This window comes from Callithrix jacchus, chromosome 2 (assembly GCF_049354715.1).
Source record: "Callithrix jacchus isolate 240 chromosome 2, calJac240_pri, whole genome shotgun sequence".
Classification (NCBI taxonomy): Eukaryota; Metazoa; Chordata; class Mammalia; order Primates; family Cebidae; genus Callithrix; species Callithrix jacchus.
In genome coordinates, this window is record NC_133503.1 from 123808121 (window position 1) to 123828978 (window position 20858).

The following is a 20858-nucleotide window of genomic DNA, read 5'->3' on the forward strand; positions in this document are numbered from 1 at the left end:
TTTTCAGATTCTAAAATAAATAGCACTGTTATTTGTTAATATAAGAAAACACTTTGTAAGATTAGACTCAAGTTATTTTTAAAAAGAGCTTCAATATATGAATATGTGATGTTGAATATAAGATTAAAAGAAAGAAAGCCCATCCCTTATTTTCTTAGAGCGTAACTATAGGCTATTAAAATACATTGAAGTGGGTTAAAAGGCAGAACTTAACTTCAACTTCCTTCTGACCACCTGTATGGTATATTCTCAACACTGGGGCCATTGGTTTTGTGGCTTTGTTTCCTGCTCACTGGACTGCCTGGAGGATAGGCTTAGGGTGTGACTTTGCTCATTTCCTTTTTGTCACCTCACAAAGCCCTGCTTTGTTTGCTTTATCTAAGACCTCTGTGCTACCTAGCTAAGCTTGGCTTCCTGTCCAGTGCTGTTCACTCTGTCTCCATGGATCCAGCTCAATTGGAAGAAAAACCAGCTGAAGGCCTGAGTGTCTACTGAGTTTTCAATGACTTCCTCAAACTTCTCACTTACCCTTAAGTGCTGGCATCAGCCAGGTCATAGGAGAAGGTAGTAGGGGTGACTCAAATATTTAGTATTTGTGCAGTAAATATGTCCAGCTATGCCAGGTGGAGTAGCTCACACCTATAATCCCAGTGCTTTGGGAGGCTGAGCAGGAGAATTGCATGAGACCAGGAGTATGTGACCAGCCTGGGCAACAGAGTGAGACTCTGCCACTACAAAAAAGCTTTTTTTAAAAAATTAGCAGGGCATGCTGGTATGTGTCTATAGTTCTAAGTACTTGAGAGGCTGAGGTGGGAGGCTCATTTGAACCCAGGAGTTTGAGGCTACAGCGAGCTATGATTGCACCATTGCACTCCAGCCTGGGCAATAGAGCGAGACCCTAGTTGTATAAAGCAAGCCAAGCTGTTTACTGGCTGAAATTGCATGGGGTAAGGGAAGGAGTAGAAATTCTGGGGCAGAGAACTACCTTTTGTTGTTCATCTGTGTTTGAATTTAATAATGCTCCCCAGTATCTTATGTTAGTGAGGAACATTAATGCTTTGACACTCTTTCATGGTGGCACTTCAGGGAATCATACCTGCTTGTTCTAAGGAGGATTTGGAGCTGTAGTGAGCCAAAAGTCCGAATTTGGAGATGATAGTGGTGACCTTATAGGCAATATCAGGCACAGATGGAGCTTTAATAGTGAAGAAGTAGACCTTTGGAGTAAGTATGGAGGATCATACTTCTGCATACACTGAATGTAGTTGTTTCTTCCCCACACAGGGACTCTCTATAAGAGAGGTTTCTTTGGAAAGAATTGGACCTGATGGAGGGTCATTCTATCAGAAGGAATTTTTTAGGTTTCTTCCTTACAATTAACATCCCTGAAAGGTGCAGATACATGTTATCTACAGGGTAACACTTGTAGATATGATGTAATAGGCTTATACCACTGGAGATTGAACAGTCAACCTTCTGAAAACAGTGCACACCACCGGAAGGGCAAGAAACAAACTACTTGTGAGTAACTGGTGGGTCCGGGTGCCTTGACTGGGGTCACTTTCAAATAGTGCTGCTTTTAAATTTTTGCTTTGTCACCACATGGTTTGCATGTGTTGAAGGACAGTGTTATCCAGTGAGATTTGTCTTAGGTTTTCTAGCGGAGGCTTGAGCCAAAGAAATTTTTATGATGTACAGAAAGTTAACCTATTTCTTAACCATTTTAAAAAATGACACGTGTTAAATTTTGAGGGGAGGGATTCATTAAGCACATTGTTTTGCCTTTTCATTAATTTTAATGTTTTTGCACTAGTGTAAAACACACAACTGCAGTTACTCATATTCATCCTGGAATTGCAGAGGACACAGAGACTGTTGTGACAAGGACAGTCATGAACAGGTTATCTTACACTATACAAATGCTGTCTTCCACTGCAAGTTATGAACTGCATATAAAGTTTGCAGCACATAATTAGTAAGGCTTAATAAAGAATCACTACTACTATTACTGTTCAGACGTTGATGTCACCTTCTAGACTACTGGAAACTTTATGTGAAGTTAGTTTAATCTTTTGGTAGGGTACTGCTTTCATATCCCTATTGGACTCAAAACGACTATCCTTTAGATTCATTAATGTCCTTAGTCTAATTTCCTAATTGCCACCATCAGAAATGTAAATCAAAGCTCTAGAAGTATGGCTTTTCAAAATATGAACTTATTTTGTAGAAGAAAACTTATATTGTATGTTTTGTTGGCGAAGTAGAGAGCATATTCCTATCTTCCACGAAGGCTAATGACATTTTTAACTGTTAGATCAAGCTTTTCTGGTAAGAAATGTTACTGCTTTTAGTGTAATATTTCACCTATTTTGTATAATTTTAAAAATCTTTTAAGGTTATTATAGATGTCTATCCTTACAGAGGATAACCAGATTGCAACATGGACACTGTATTTAATTTTTTGGCTGTTTTAAAGCATCCAGGCCAGAAAATAAAAGATTGGGAAAAATGCTCACTATAAACTTACTTTGAAAAATCTACCAATATAACGTGGACATTTTTGTATTATATATATGTGTGTGTGTGTGTATGTGTGTGTGTGTGTGTGTGTGTGTGTGTGTGTGTGTGTAGAAAGAGAGACAGAGAGAGAATATTAAATACGTTACATGTACTGCATTACCTCACACAAATGCACACAATTAAATTCCTACTGCAAAATGTAGAGACTAGCCTGGCCTGTATAGTATTAAGAAAGATCAACAGAATTTACTCAGAGCCCTCTATAAATAAATTTGAACAATCACAATGATGATCATTTTCATTATATGAGCCATTGTCACTAGATACTAAAAATAATATACTCAAACGTTTTAGTGCCCAATTAAATGTGTCTGAGGCAATATACTATTATTATACAGTATTTCATATGATCTAAACTTCATGATAAACATTTTTGAGATAATGATCTCAATCTCTGTTTTAAAAATTTAGGAATGGGAAGAAAATGCTCAGAGATAGTGATGTTAATAGTTAGAATTGTTGAAGTCTGACTTGGTGACTTTGAGTGCCACGTTGAATGCAGGTTTTGAGACAACTTTACATTATACTCTCCTCAAAGGATGATCTGGTAATTCTATTTCCTGAAGTAGCTACCAGACTTCTCAGGTGAAACTAAAATAAATTAAAAGGCTTCCACACATAGTGAGGTGCTAGCACATCCACATGGTACATACCAGACACTTCCTTATTTTCCACACAAGGAGTAGGCAGTCTCTAGCCTCTTTGTTTTCATATTTAAGTTAACTAAATTTAAATTGATATGAATATAAAATTAGATAATAAAGTGCAAAATTTTGAAGAGTTAAAGTATAATATAAGATGAGCCACTAGTTTTTGGAAAAGGTATTTATGGGCCAGGTGTGATGGCTCACATTTGTAATCTCAACACTTTGGGAGGCTGAGGTTGGTGGATAACTTGATCTAAGAAGTTCAACCAGCCTGGGAAACATGGCAAAACCCTGTTTCTACAAGAAAAAAAAATTAGCTGGATGTAGCTGTGTGTGCCTCTAGTCCTAGCTACTGAGGAGGCTGAGGCAGGAGGATCGTCTGAACCTGGGAGGCAGAGGCTGCACTGAGCAGTGATTGTGCCACTGCACCCAGCCTGGGTGATTGAGTGAGAGATCCTATCTAAAAAAAAAAAATCTTTAAAAAGTATGAATTCAATTTTCAAATAAAACTTAGAAATCACTATTTAGGTTGGCTTCTGGTTTCAGTTCACTATTTCTCAATAAAAAATTATTCAAAAGCAAAATGAGATGTGGTAGCTAAAACACAAAAAAATGTGTTTTTTTTTCAAAATGATGTTTTATGATTAGAAAATACTCAATAAAAATAAACTTCAGTTTTCCAAAATAACTTCTCTTTCAAATTGGGCCCTTTAGAAACACTGGTGGCTGGGTGCGGTGGCTCACGCCTGTAATCCCAGCACTTTGGGAGGCCGAGGCGGGTGGATCATGAGGTCAACAGATCAAGACCATCCTAATCAACATGGTGAAACCCCGTCTCTACTAAAAATACAAATATTAGCTGGGCATGGTGGCGCGTGCCTGTAATCCCAGCTACTCAGGAGGCTGAGGCAGGAGAATTGCCTGAACCCAGGAGGCGGAGGTTGCGGTGAGCTGAGATGGCACCATTGCACTCCAGCCTGGGTAACAAGAGCGAAACTCCGTTTCAAAAAAAAAAAGAAACACTGGTGGTTCATTAATTTCTGGAAAATTTAAAAAATAACTTTGGAAAAATGTTTACCTGAAATATATCAGTAGGCATAGGGCTAGGATTAGCTGATTTAGTTCTACAGTTGATCAAATATTTATAACTAGCTCTTTGAAGGGGAAATTTTCTTATAGAAACATCTTTGTGTTTGAGAGTGTGAACTCTGGAGCAGACTTTCTAGGTTCAAGTCCTACCTCTGCCATTTGCCAGCTGTGCCACCTGGGGCAAACTATAGACTTGTTTGTGCCTCAGTTTACTCATCTTAAATATGGGGATAAAAAGGTCTTACCTCAAATGGTTATTAGGAGAATGAAATGAGGTTATATGTGTAAAATACTTAGAAGGACCCCCGGTTTATAGGGAGTTTTGCATAAGGATTAGCTGTGACTACTATTAAAGCACAGATGCTGCAAACTAGCTATCCTCAGGCTGTGAACAACTTTTAGAAAGCATTGAAATATCAAGAATAAAGGAGATATAAATTTTTAGCTTCTCTTGATGAATAAAAATTATCTGAACATATAGTAGCAGGGCTAGTGGTCATAACCCTTTCCCATTCTTGGGCCTGTTGCTCTCATTCTGCTCAGTTGACATACATCCTTGCAACCTTGGGTGGAGCCACAGAGCTTTCAAAGCCAAAATCCTTCATGGAACAGGACCTGTGCTGAGTGAGACACCAGGAGTTTGACATTCCTGCTCTCCCTTCACCTGCTGAAATTAAATACTATACCATCTCATACCAGTTAGAATGGCGATCATTAAAAAAATCAGGAGACAACAGATGCCGGAGAGGACATGGAGAAATAGGAACGCTTTTAAACTGTTGGTGGGAGTGTAATTCAACCATTGTGGAAGACAGTGTGGCAATTCCTGAAGGACCTAGAAATAGCAATACCATTTGATCCAGCAATCCCATTACTGGGTATATATCCAAAGGATTATAAATCATTCTATTATAGATCATAAAGACACATGTACACATATGTTTATTGCGGTACTGTTCACAATAGCAAAGACTTGGAACCAACCCAAATGCCTGTTAATGATAGACTGGATAAAGAAAACGAGGCACATATATACCATGGAATACTATGCAGCCATAAAAAGGATGAGTTCATGTCCTTTGCAGGAACATGGATAAAGCTAGAAACCATCTCATTCTCAGAAAACTAACACAAGAACAGAAAACCAAACACCGCATGTTCTCTTTCATAAGCGGGTATTGACAATAAGAACACATGGACACAGGGAGGGGAATATAACACACTGGGTCCTGTTGGGGGGTGAGGGTCTAGGGGTGAGATAGCATGGGGTAGAAGGACTGGGGAGGGATAGTATTAGGAGAAATACCTAATGTAGATGTCGGGGTGATGGATGCAGCAAACCACTGTGGTACATGTATACCTATGTAACAAACCTGCATGTTCTGCACGTTCTGCACATGTACCACAGAACCATGTAAAAATGCCAAAGTTTAAGAAAAAGTCAATAAAAACTAAATGATATTACTTCCACAGGATCTGTAGTCAAATGTCCTGAGAATGTCACTTTCCTTTTTTCCCTTTATAGTAAGGTTTTCAGCTCATTTTCAACTGTCTTCGCCTTTGGCCCCATCCTGTGGTCATTCCTTCTGGTACACCAAGTATGTGCTTCTATGAGAACAAGACTTAGTTCTTAAAGTTATAGGTGAACTAACAAACACAAGGATGTTCCTGAATGACTTTCCTACCACCCATTGATCCATTTTGAATGCTCCCTTTGTTTTTCTACCTTTGTTGTGCTTAATTAAAGTGACAGTTATTTTTTTCAGGTTCTTTTTCTGCAGACAAGAATCATAAGCCAGCTAGTCCAACAGAAAAAGAGTAACTGTAAAAATAAATCCTTTCAGGGAAATAAATCTTTTCAATGTTGACGTATTTCATTTTCACACCATTACAAATGTTGTTTTAGCCCATGATACTCTGAACATCTAGATTCTATAATGATAAGCACATCATTCATTGATCTGACATCATTTAATTTACCTCAACAAATAAGACAATTTTCAGGCACCTTTCTTGTCATCTGATATAATGGAAGAAATAGTTCAAATATTTGTGGTTACATATGCATTAACACCATGATGTTAAGGTGATAACAAAATTCTCAAATTTGTCTAACCTTATTCTGTGTGTTTCTTTATTATATATATTATAAGATCTTAACAGAGACAGCATTTTCCTTTAAATCTGTGACAATATGTCACTTGGCCTCATGAGGCTAACTCATTTTAAAATTTACCTTAGAAATGTGTCACAGTGTTATGCATTAAATTAAAGATTTGGAAGATATTCTTTATGGTTTTTCTGAATTGCAAGAAATAGATGTGATAATGAAATGCTATGCATTTCACTATATTCTGCTTCATGTTGTCAGTTGATCATTTAATGGTAAAGTTGTTTTCTTCCCTTTATATGTGATCTTCAGATTAATTTGAAGTTGACATTTTTGTATTGCATGGAATCTCTTCATTGCTTCAGCTTACCATAAATTGTTTCATCCCTTTATAGATCCTTTAGAAAAATATATTTTTAATTTATAATTTCTGTCCTGAAATATCATAGGAAACTTAATTTGTTTTGACACATAAAAATAGCATCATGCTTTAATCAGAGGACCACTTCTCCATTGAATATCTACAATTTTTCAAACTCTGAGATGGAGAAAGATAGCCAAAGGTGTCACCTTTATTGTTTGTCTTCTATTTTTTGAATTAAATTAATATCATTGAGTTTAGTTGTTTTAATATAAATTTATTTTTAAATTAAATACATTGGATAGGCAATACAATCATGCTTCAAAAATTTTTTAAAATGTAAATATGTGTAGTCTGCAAAGCCTCGCTTTCCTTGTTCTCTTTTTCCTCATTTACCTCCTGCCCCTTATTCATACATCGGTAACCACTGTAATTAGCTTGTTTTGTATTCTCCAAGAGTTTCTTTAGGGAAATGCAAGCAAATAAGTGATATATTCTTATCTTTCCTGGCTTTGCACAAAACTCTGTCTCCTACCCATTTTTTTCCACAAGTTGTTATGTTAAATTTACAATACAGGTCCCATTTATCAACTAGTATCATCCCAGTATTATCAACTAGAGTTATCATGCTGGACGGTAGACCTCCAGAATTTATTCATCCTATACAACTGAAACTTTGTGTCCCTTGACCAGGGCCTCCCCCTTTCCCCCACTTCTCCATCCCTGGTAACCAGCATTCAACTCTGTTTCTATAAATTCAACTTTTTATGATTCTACCTGTAAGTGAGATCATGCAGTATTTTACTGTGTGGGCTTATTTCACTTAGCATAATGTTCCACAGGTTCATCCCTGTTGTTGCAAATGGCAGGCTTTCTTTTTTAAGGCTGAATAATATTCCACTTTATGTGTGTGTTGTGCATGTGTGTGTGTAATAATTTATTCATATCTTGGTTATTGTGAATAATGCTGCAGCCCACAGCATGATGATAATAGTTAATAATACTATATTGTATGCTTGAAATGTGCTAAGACAGCAGATCTTTAATGTTCTTGCCACTCTCCTACACACAGAGAAAAGAAAACCACATGAAAAGATGGATATATTAATTAGCTTAACTGTAGTAATCAGCTCACTATGTATATCAAAACACCACATTGTAAATCTTGAATATATATAACTTTCATTTAAAAACCCCAAACAAAAAACATAAAATGCATTTCACAGATCTTCATGTATCAGTATATGGAAAGCTTCCTCATTCTTTTTTACAGCTGCATAGCATGCTGTTGTACAGATATACTTTTTCTAATCAGATCTCTGTTGACAATTTAAAATAGTCCAATTTTTTGCTCTCACAGTACTGCAATGAATAATATTGTTTATTTTCATATGTGTAAGTTTAATATACATTGTCAGAAATAGAGCTGCTGAGTAAACAGTTGTATATATTTGTAATTCAGAAAAAAATTTCAAATTGCCTTCCATAGGCCTTGTGCCAATTTATATTCTCACCAGCAATAATTGAAAGTATGTTTTTCCATTGCCTTGTCGATGGGCTGTTGTCAAAATTTAAGGGTTTTTGTTACTCTATTAGATGAAACAGACTTATAGCTTATTTTAAGTTAGTATTTCTGTTATTATGCAATTAAGTTTCTTTTGTATTTCATTTTCTATCAACAGTTCTATTATTGTCAACTGATAATGTATTTTGACAATTATCTTTTGCACTGTGATATATTCTTGTGGCTTTCTAGCATTGTTTTTATATTTTAAAGATTGGTCTGTGATATACATGACAGATATTACCCTTAGTTTGTCATTTGTCTTTTATTTTTCTTATATGCTTTACTATACTATAGGAATCAAATACATATAATAAAAATTAAATATTTGTTTTCTTTCTCCTTCTCCTCTCTTTTCTCCTCTCCTTTTCTGAATAAAATACAGAATATCATTTTGACCCTGAAGTCAGGAAGTCCTCTTTGACAAGACACACACACACAAAATCACAAAGGAAAAGAATGACAACTTGACTCCATTGAAATTTAAAACAGGTGTACATCAGAAGATATTATCTATACAATTAAAAGATAAGCAATGATACAGAAGAAAATAATTGCCTCACACAGAGCAAACCTGGATTGTTTTCTAGAAAGTAAAAAGAAATCTTAAAATAATAAATATGAAAAAGACAAACAAACAAATAAAAAAGTAGACAAAGATTCAAACAGGCAAATTCACAAAAGAGGGAATTCAGATGGTCAATAAACACATTAAAATATGTTTAAAGTGCAGTAACCAGAGAAATGCAAGTGTAAAACAAGGTGCCATATTCTACTCATTTGATTTGCAAACATTAAAAATGTTGAAAACATCAATTGCTGTGACATCAAATATCCTTATAGATGGCTAGTGATGGAAGTACGTACACATTATGAAGTTTTGTTTTTAGCAATGTTTGGTAAGATTTGAAACTTTTGTTCTATTTAAAATTTGTCTTGGTGCATGGGGTGGAGTATGGATTTGATGTAAACATTTTTGGATGTTCACCTAGCTGCTTTAATACCATTTATTAAACAGTACCTCTTTTTCATGCTGCCTTGAAATGACATCTTTGCCATATACTAAATTCACATGTGTATTTGGGTCAGCTTCTGAATTTACTAATCTGTTCCTCCATCTGTCTACTCATATCACTACCTCCTGTTTTAGTTATTACAGCTTCACAGTTTGATTTAATGCATGTATTATAAGAATTACTTTTTTCTGTTTGATTTTTTCTCCTTTTTCTCTGCTGTGTTTCTTTTTGTTTTTGATTTTTTTTCTTTATATTGCCCTGTACTGATTTTGTTCAGACATGCCTCATTTTATTGTGCTTTGCTCTCCTGTGCTTTGCAGATACTGCATTTTTTCCCCAGATTAAAGGTCTGTGGCAACCCTGCATCGAGCAAGTCTATAGGCATAATTTTTCCATTAGTATGTACTCACTTATTGTCTATGTCATATTTTAGTAATTCTCACAATATTTCAAGCTTTTTTATTATTTGTATATCTGTTTTGGTATTTTGTGATTAGTAATCTTTGATATTACTATTATATTTCAAATGTTTTGGGACACTGTGAACTGCACCCATCTTAATAGAACTTAATCTATAAATGTTCTCCATAGAACTTAAACTGTAAAAATTCTTTATCAAACTTAATCTACAAATGTATATATTCTGATGATTCTACTAATCAGCTGTTTTACATTTGTTTCTGTCCTCAGGTCTCCCTATTCCCTGAGACACAACAGTATTAAATTAGGCCAGTTAATAATGTCACAATGGCCACTAAGAGTTTGAGGGAAATGAAGTATTTCTCTCACTTTATTTGTTTATTTACTTATTTTTGAGATGGAGTCTTGCTCTGTCACCCAGGCTGGAGTACACTGGCTCACTGCAACCTCCACCTCCTGGGTTCAAGCAATTCTTCTGCCTCAGCCTCCCTAGTAGCTGGGATTACAGGCACCCACCACTATGCCCAGCTAATTTTTTTGTACTTTTAGTAAAGACAGGGTTTCACTATGTTAGCCCTGCTGGTTTTGAACTCCTGATCTCAAGTGATCCAGCTGCCTTGGCCTCCCCAAAGTTCTGAGATTATAGGAGTGAGCCACCACACCTAACCATATCTCTTACTTTAATGAAAAACTAGAAATTACTAACATTAGTGAGGAAGGCATGTAGAAAGGTGAGATAGGTTTGAAAGCTAGGCCTCTTGCACCGATTGTTTAGCCAAGTTGTGAATGCACAGAAAGAATTCTTGAAGGAAACTGAAGTGCTACTCCAGTGAACATGCAAATAATAAGAAAGTGATACATCCTTATTCCTAAATGAAGAAAGTTTTAGTGGTCTGAATAGATCAGCCACAACATTTCCTTAAACCAAATCCTAATACAGAGCAAGTCTCCAATTCTCTTCAATTCTGTGAAGGCTGATAGAGGCAAGGAAGCTAGCAAAGATTCAAATCTAGGAGAGGCTAAGGAAGAAGTGGTCTCCATAACATAGAAATGCAAGGTGAAGCAGCAACTCCTGCTGTAGAAGCTATAGCAAGCTGTCCAGAAGATTCAGCTAACATAACTGATGAAGGTGGATACATGAAACAGGAGATTTTCAATGTAGACAAAGAAGTCTTCTATTGCAAGAAGATGTCATGTAGGACTTTCAAAGCTGGAGAGAAGTCAATGACTGGCTTCAAAGGATGGGCTGACTCTGCTGTTAGGAGCTAACTCAACTGGTGACTAAGTTGAAGCCAATGTTCATTGACCATTCCGAAAATCTTAGGGCCTTCAGAATTATGCTCTCTATACTCTTCCTGTGCTTTATAAATGAAAAAAACAAGCTCTAGATGAGATCCCATCTCATCTAGAGGTTCATTTACTGAATATTTTAAGCCCACTGTTGAGATCTATTTCTCAGAATTAAGAGTCCTATCAAAATATTACTGCTCATTGGCAATGCCCTGGGTTACCCAAGAGGTCTGATGGAGATGTACAGAAGATTAATGTTGCTTTCCTGGATGCTAATGCAACATTTGCTCTGCAGCTCATGGATCAAGGAGTAATTCTGACTTTCAAATTGTATCATTTAAGAAATATATTACATAGTGCTACAGCTGCCCTAGTGATTCCTTTGATGAATCTGGGCAAAGTCAACTTAAAGACTTTTGAAAAGGGTTTACCATTCTAGATGCCATTAACAACATTCATGATTCATGGCAGGAGATCAACATATCAACATTAACAGAAGTTTGGAAGGAGATGGTTCCAACCCTAACAGATGACTTTGAGGGGTTCAAGATGCCAGTGAATGAAGTAACTGCAGATGTGGTGGAGATGGAAAGAGGACTAGAAGAGCATAAGAAGTAGAGCCTGAAGTTGTGACTAAATTGTTGTAATCTCATGATAAAACTTGAACAAATGAGAAGCGGCTTTTATGGATGTGCATAGAAAGAGGTTTCTTTAGATGGAATCTACTTCTGGTGAAGATCCCGCGAGCATTGTTGAAATGACAACAAAGGACTTAGAATAGTACATAAAGTTGTTGGTAGAGAGCGATGGCAGGGTTTGGGAGGATTGATTCTAATTTTCAAGAAAGTTCTACTGTGGGTAAAATGCTATCAAACAGCATTGCATACTAGAGAAATATTTGATGAAATGAACAATCAACTGATGCAGCAAACTTCCTTGTCTTATTTTAAGAAATTGCCACAGATGCCCCAACTTTAGGCCACAACCACTCTAGTCAGTCAGCAGCCATCAAAGTAGAGCAAAACCCTCCATCTGCAAAAAGCTTACAACTTACTCAAAGCCAAGATGATTATTAGCATTTTTTAGCAAATAAATTATTTTTAAATCAAGGCACGTATATTGTTTTTTATACATAATGCTACTAGACATTTAATAGACTACAGTATAGTATAAACATAACTTTTATATGCACTGGGATGCCAAAAAACTCACGTAACTTGCTTTACTGTGGTGATCTGAAACCAAATCTGCAACATCTCTGAGTTATACCTGTACTTGTTTCTTTTTTATTAAGTTAGTTACTATTAAATTTGTGTATCCAGCTATTTTCTGTAGAGCTCATTACAGTTATGTGGGGGAAGTGATCACCACATAGCATAATTCTTACATAGAATATTTCTCCACAAGTTTCTGCCACAGAATCAGAGAGCTTCCTGCAAATATGGCTTGTTTGTGTGACTTTTTTTTAGAGCCCCTCATTTTTGGCTACTTCAAATCAAACCCTTTCCTGTCTTACTCAACACAGGTCACACATCCTTGTAAACAAAAATTACAGTTTTAGATTTCAGAATAGGTCTTCCATTTTTAGAAAGCTGTGTTTTTGCTGGCCCTTTCTGGAACTCAATGCAACAATGGACAAGTACCACTTTCTGTTATTTGACTCCTTTTTAACTTCCTTATAACTTCTCAATCTTATTGTTTTTAGCAACTCATAGTTACATTTAGGGATCTGCAGATTATATGTTATCTAGCTTCATTGAAAATGTTTTTATTTAATTCCAATTTTTCATTCTTCTTGGTTTTGTATACTTTTTGGAAGAGTAAGTTTGGGGGTGGGGAGAATTCCTGACTGATAGCAGTCAGAGTCTCATTGGAACTTAAGGGCTTCTAATGAAATTTTTTTGTGATTTTTTTTTCACATGATGTTTTCCTATGGTTTCTCTGGCTAATGTAGATGTGACTGCCATTCTGACCATGAAAAGCCACTGTGCATAGTAAGCTTCTTTCTTTTTCTTTCTGAAAACCTCACCACTGACTTCCTTCTTTTCACTTAACTTAGACTTGTCCTTGGAGATTTCTATTGAGTATTTCTTCTCTCTAGAAGCTTTCCCTTACACCCCCTGTACTTGTATCCCATGTTTGAACTTGTGTCTCACCCTGGGATGCTTCCTTTGTTCTTATTTCCTTAGATCACAATGATCTGCTTACTCCTCTATAGATTCTAGAAGGAATTGTACAAAGTATTCTCAGAAGATGTTTCTTCAAGATGCATTATGAAAGCAATGTGGTATGATCAAATGTTTGGGAAATGTTGCGTATTACATTCTAGGTCTTGGAGAGTCATGATTTCTATATTAGAATTTGCAAACTGTCTTAAAAAGAAAGAAGTCTGTTAATACTGATATAACCCAGAGCATACCCAAAGTAATTGTGAAACAACCCCCATTTATGTGTGACACATGTGTAAATGCATGTGCGGACGCTACACAAGAAACACCTTTTTAAAAAGTTATTGTTTTCTTTATTTTATTATACTTTAAGTTCTGGGGTACATGTGCAGATCATGCAGGATTGTTACATAGGTATGGTATACACATGCCATGGTGGTTTACTGCATCTATCCCCCTGCCATCACCTACATTAGGTATCTCGCCTAATGTTATCCCTCCCCAATCCTCCTACCCCCTGGTATCCCTCCCCTAGCCCCCACATCCTCCAACAGAACCCAGTGTGTGATGTTCCCCTCCCTGTTTCCATGTGATCTTATTGTTTGACACCCACTTATGAGTGAGAACATGTGGTGTTTTGTTTTCTATTCTTGTGTCAGTTTGCTGAGAATGATGGTTTCCAGCTTCATCCATGTCCCTACAAAGGACATGAACTCATCCTTTTTATAGCTGCATAGTATTTCATGATGTATATGTGCCACATTTTCTTAGTGATGGGCATTTTGTTATCACCGATGGGCATTTGGGTTGGTTCCAAGTCTTTGCTATTGTAAACAGTGCTGCAGTGAATACATGTGTGCATGTGTCTTTATAACAGAACAATTTATAATCCTTTGGGTATATACCCAGTAATGGGATTGCTGGGTCAAATGGTGTTGCTATTTCTAGATCCTTGAGGAATCACCACACTGTGTTCCACAATGGTTGAACTAATTTACACTCCCACCAACAGTGTAAAAGTGTTAATCTATCTTATATAATATCCAAGATGCTTAGTTGTTCACAGAAACATAAGTTGGTTTTAAATACAAGGGATCAGAATGGCATAAACCCTGGAGAGCTCTGTAGGTCTGCTTCAGATAAACAGATTTAGCTCAAATGTTGAATGTTATTTTTGAGGCATGGGGGCATTTACTAAGCAAAGAGCATCCAGGGAGTGTGGCCAGGTTGTTTAAGGGATTTCAAAAACTTTTACACATGGAATGATGAGAAGTGGTGCATACATTTAGTTTGGAGAAGAGAATGCTAACAAGAAAATTCTATTGTTAAATATTGAGCAGTGACTAAAATATCCTTTTAATAGTCAAAAATTTCATGGTATATTAAAAAAATACTGATTACAACATAGGAAATAAGGGTCCTTGTAAAAAGTCTTCAGCATCAGAGAAAAGATAGTGACTATTTTGCTTAGAGGACTGGGTGTGTGATGGGTAGTCAGGGATACTTTTCTAAGGAGGCAGCTCTTGAGCATACTTTAAGGGTAAGCATGTGGAGTGCTTCATATCATTGTATTGTAATGATATTTTCATTGTATGTAATGATTTTCAGAGGTAGACATCTGTCTACCTCTGAAAAAAGTTCAGGTGAAAGTTTAGTTTATTTCTCTTCAATGGAAAATTGTCATGTTTGAGCTGTTTCTGTCAATTGTTCTACATTGACCACTTCCAAATTGTGGCATAATGCAGCATGCATTGGCTGAAAATATATGAAGTACTTTTTGAATTGCTGACTTAAAAGTAAATCATTGAATAATATTTTTCTTATTTAGGTTGAATCTGAATATTTATTTTATTGTATTTTTTTTGAGACAAAGTCTCATTCTATTGCCCAGGCTAGAGTGCAGTGGCATGATCTTGGCTCACTGCAGCCTCTGCCTCTTGGGTTCAAGTGATTCTTATGCCTCAGCCTCACAAGTAGCTAGGACTGCATGCGAGTGCCACCATGCCAAGCTAATTTTTGTATTTTTAGTAGAAATGGAGTTTTACCCATGTTGGTCAGGCTGGTCTCAAACTCCTGGCCTCAAGTAATCCACCTGCCTCGTCCTCCCAAAGTGCTGGGATTACAGGTATGAGCCACTGCACCTGGCCTAAGTTAGATTTTTATTAGAAAAAGGAATCAATATTAAATTTTATACTTCTAAGAAATGTTTTCATTTATCTAACTCTGTGTTTTACTTGTTTGCTTATAAGATTCAAAGAAATGATTTCACTGTTTTATTTCATACTGAACTGACAGGCTTCATTTGTTTCATAATTTTACTGTATAAAGCTCTTAATGTTAATTTTGTAGACATTAAAAGTTATTTTTGAAGATGAAAATAGCTGATTGCCAAATGAAAGAGTGGATTATGCTTCCCTGAAAATGTTTAAAAAATACAGAAATTATATTTATTTAAAGTAGAAAATTTTACATTTCATATAAAATATAAACAGCATATTTTTAAAGTTGAGAATGATCTGCCTGATTGTGGAGATGAGTTAGTTGAATCATTCATTCATTCATTTGGGGAATATTTTTTGAGTGGCTATTAGTAACAAGACACTGAGGATTCTCATTATCTATAAGTATGTATACAGAAAAGGGACTAGTTCTTTCAGCATTTGTTAAACAAATTACCTTAGAAGGCAACACAATTTAGGAGGCAGGGTGTGAGTTTTAGAGGCAGACTGATCTGAATTTGAATCTAGGTTTTGCTACAAACTTGCCATGTAATTTTTGACAAGTTAATTGTTGTCTTAATTTTCAGTATTAAACAAGACAATACTTATAGGTACCTAAAACAATGTTTGATACAAGTAGGCATTTAACAAATAGTCAATATCATGGCCATGCAAATAGGCACAATTAACTTAAGTATTAGCTCAGTTTTTTCCTGTTCTAATAATGATCGGTCTCAGCCCATCTGGTTATTTCCAAGACTATTTTGGATACATTATAGAATCTTGATTGATAAAAAATACAATAGAATGAAGATGGTTCATAAGTATTCATATTTAAACAGGATGAGTAAATGTTCATAATTGTTTTGCAGCTGAAAAAGGCAGTTTTTCTGGGTACAAGCAGCGAAGACTGCTTTCTGACATTAGGGAAGGAACCTATGAATAGTATTAAATTCCATTTACATTTATATACTTGAAAAATTTCCAAGCAAGTTCTAGTAATTCTTGATTTTCTACTTGTTTATGTAAGAAATAAAGAAATACAAGTAAGTATAATAGATTTTTAAACTCTCTTTGTGTTTCCTGACCTTTAAAACCCATCACTCAATTTAAAGACAATGCATTTTCATGTGTGTTAGAAATTCACTTCTTCATACTTCTCATACTTGGACATTTGGAACATTATATTATGCCTTTCATCCTTTACCTTTGGAAACAACTTGTATGGGAGAACATCTTATCAAGGATAAGTGTACTATGGGCACACATATCTTTTACTCTCCATGTTGAAAATAGATCTATTACAAAGAAGCAATTACTAGACCAACGTTTTTTTGGCCCACAAGAGGCTAGTGCAGAATCAGATGAGGGTTTGAAGTGGTCTAAAAGTCTTGAATCACCTGGGTCCTGGTCATTTCAGAACCACAGAATTTTAATGTAAATTGGAGAGATATAATTATTGAAAATAAATCTGGGTCTACTCTAATATTCACTTGGACTCATTTCAAAGTCCTAACATGATCTTTGGCCTTCCTTTCAGAGAAACCAATTTTCTAAACAGGTATTCCTAGACGCACAATCATTATCTTTTACTGAAGGATCATCGATAATTCTTTGGATTTCTAGAGACCTCTCCTGACAGAGAAATATCCTGGATCCTAGGAAGCATTCTCTGTGATTCTGGTGGGCAAGTATGGGGTGTTACAGCTTTGCATTTTCCATTGGTAACATCTGCTTTTCTCATATGCATTGGTTATATGGAAAAGTTCTCTAGAGGATGTCAAATGCCCTTATTCCTTTCCTGTATATTCTTTAAAGTATATTTTCAAACTTCCCTACTAATTAAATTCTTCCCTTTCCTTTTCCTGTTTAAAAGTTTCATTGTGTTATGCAAAACGGAGGCGTTGATTTCAGGGAAATGGGTTACATTATCATTTACTTCTTGAATTGTCAAAATAGGAAGTGATTCCACCAAATAAGAAAAGAAACATGCATAAAAGTTGTGATCTTTTTGAAATTATCAGCAAAATTTAGTACTCAGTAGGAGTTGGAAGTGGTAGAGAAGCGGGAAGGAGATCAGAACACAAAAGCCTGTTACTTCCGTGGAGATGCTTGATCTTTGCCTACTAATTTAAAAAATCATAATCTATGTAACCTAAAATGAAGATGACAACCTAGATGTGTCATTAGGTGGTCGACTCAGTTCCTTTACAGTTGAAATGTTATGAAAACCTCCTAAAAGTTGAGCTGGATCATTTTTGCCTCCCACATTTGCTGCCTAATGTGCTACTTACTGTTCTGATGGGTTTTCACACAGTCATTCAGCTTTAGGGTGTTCAGGCATATTTCTCCAAATAGTCTAAGTGTTCATGTTCACTGGTCAGGACTGTGTTTTCTTTTCTTTTTCTTTTTTTTTTTGAGACACAGTCTTGCTCTGTCATCAGGCTAGAGTGTGCAGTGGCATGATCTTGACTCACTGGAACCTCTGCCTCCCAGATTTAAGCAATTCACCTGCCTCAGCCTCCCAAGTAGCTGGGGCTACAGGCGTGCACCACCACAACCAGCAAATTTTTGTATTTTTAATAGAGACAAGGTTTCACCATATTGGCCAGAATGGTCTCATCTCTTGACCTCGTGATCTACCTTCCTGGGCCTCTCAAAGTGCTAGAATTACAGGCATGTGCCACCATGCCCAGCCAGGACTGTGTTTTCTTATAATATTTATCAGCCATTTAAAAGGAAGATTCTCCATTAACAGGTCATGCCAAAATTTTAAGTTTCAGGATCTGAATAAAATTTTTGTTGGATATGAATGAATGCTCTTTAGAAATAATTCAACCACATGTCAATCAGAATATGCCTGAAGGGCAACTTCTTTAAATTTAGTTTTCAGAAACAGAACTGATATGATGTTATTTTAATAACAGATCGCATTTTAGCCTTAACAATCATGTAAGCATTTAGCAAAATCCTAGTGAATTTCATTTTGTTATATAAAATACATTAATGATATCTGGTTAGCTGAGTATCCAAATATGCCATCATTCAAAGTTAATCATAATAATAATGATATGCTTCTGATTATTTAAAATTTTTTTATTTTAAACTATAAATTTTGGCCAGGCACTGTGGCTTATCCCTGTAATCCCAGCACTTTGGAAGGCCAAGGTGGCTGGATCACCTGAGGTTAGGAGTTCAAGGCCAGCCTGTCCAACATGGTGAAACCCCTGTTTCTACAAAAAAAATACAAAATTAACCTGTAATCCCAGCTACTCAGGAGGCTGAGGTGGGAGAATCGCTTGAACCTGGGAGGTGGAGGTTGCAGTGAGCCGAGGTTGCATCACTGTACTCTAGGCTGGGCAACAGAGCAAGACTCCATCTCAAAAAAAAAATAAAAAACTATAAATTTTTACTAAATGATAATTAAATTTATCATTTATAATTAATTTAGTAAATTACATTTATCATTTATAGTAACAACAGACAGCGTTTTTGAGAACTTACTATTGGTGAAACTATGCTAATTTAGAGCTTACATAGGCCATCTCATTTAAATATCACTAAAATTCTATAAAGCATCTATATATATTAATACCATTTTCCATTTAAGAACTGAAATCTAGAGACATAATTCACTCAAAGTTATATGGACACTGGTAAGTGTAGGATTCAAACACAAAACAGGCTGAATTTTAAGTCAGCATTCTTATCCCTGATCCTAAAAGTTTTCAGAGAAGTATAGCAGTCTATGCTTATGTGCCAGGGGTATCTTCCAAGACACCCTGTGGATGCCTGAACCCCTAGGTAATACTGAACCCTATATAGACTATGTTTAATCTGATAATTGAGAGGTTACTCAGTGATGAAAAGGCAGTTCTTGTATATAGTATGAATTCACTGGACAAAGATTATTCATGTTCTAAGTGGGTTGGAGTGGGACAGTGTGAGATTTCATCATGCTTCTCAGAGCGGTGTGCAATTTAAAAGTTATGAATTGTTTATTTCTGAAATTTTTCATTTAATATATTCAGACTGTGGTTGACCAAGGGTAACTGAAACCACAGAAAGCGAAACTGCAAATGAAGATAGACTTGGGTTCATATATTTTGTGGAACCTAAGTTAATCATAATTTTTATTTTATAAAATACATGGACTAAACTGTAATAAACACATTAGAGAGATCTGATGCACTGGCTGAAAGAAAGAGCCCAGTAGACTCCCAGTAGTTCTCAGAATTGCACTTCTTCTGTCATTGGAAAATTTTTCCCCTTTGTATCTAAAAAATTGGCATATAGTAATTGTACATATTCATGGAGTACAAAGTGATGCTTCTACATATATAATGTATAGTTATCAGAAAAGAGTAATTTGCATATCCATAATCTAAAACATATCCGTATCATTTCTTTGTGTAGGGAATGTTCAATATCCTTTTTCTATTTGAAACTATATAATGTATTATGATTAACTACAGTCATTCTACAGTGGTCTAGAATTTTAAAACTTATTCCTCCTAATTGTAATTTTGTATTCTTTAACAAATGTCTCCCTTCCCCTTACCCTTTCCAGCCTCTATTTATCTTTGCTCTACTTTGACCTTTTATAAGATCAACTTTTTTTAGCTTCTACTTATGAGTGAGAGCATGCAGTATTTAACTTTCTGTTCTTGGCTTATTTCATTTAATATAATGCCCTCTAGTTCAATCCATGTTGCCATAATGACAGGATTTCATTCTTTTTTTTTTTAAATGGCTGAATAGTATTCTATTGTGTATATATGTGTTAGATTGTTTTAAAATCCTTTCATCTGCTGCTTGACACCTATGATGATATCTTATCTTGGCTATTGTAAATAGTGCTATAATAAACACACAGGTGCAGATGTCTCTTTGATATAATGATTTTCTCTCCTTTGGATAAATGCCCAGTAGTGGGATTGCTGGATCATATGGTAATTCTATTTGTAGTTTTTTGAGGAACCTCCTTACTATTCTCCATAGTAGCTGGACTAGTTTACTTCCCACCAGCAGTGTGTAAGAGTTCCCTTTTCTTCACATCCTCGCCAGCATTTGTTATTTTTTGTTTCTGATAATAATCATTCTAACTGCAGTGAAATGATACCCCAAAACATTGCTATGGTCTTGATTTGCATTTTGCTGTTGATTAGTGATGTTAAAAGCATTGTTTCACACATTTGTTGCCCATTGCATGCCTTTTATTGAGTAATGTCTGTTCAGATAATTTGCTCTTTTTTTTTTTTGTCATTGAGATGTTTGAGTTTCTTGTACATTTTGGATATTAATCCCCTGTTGGATGAGTAGTTTGCAAATATTTTCTCCTGTTCCATAGGTTGTCTTTTCACTCTATTGGTTTTTCTTCTGTGCAGAAGCCTC

General features: G+C 35.7%; 1 long non-coding RNA gene across 1 annotated transcript; it reads left to right on the plus strand.

Annotated features, from left to right (window-relative positions):
* Positions 1-408: 408 nt before the first annotated feature.
* On the plus strand, positions 409-9800 carry LOC118151476 (uncharacterized). The gene is made up of 3 exons (XR_004739819.3): positions 409-564; positions 1285-1521; positions 8737-9800. It is a non-coding gene; the product is annotated as an uncharacterized LOC118151476 (long non-coding RNA).
* Positions 9801-20858: the final 11058 nt, after the last annotated feature.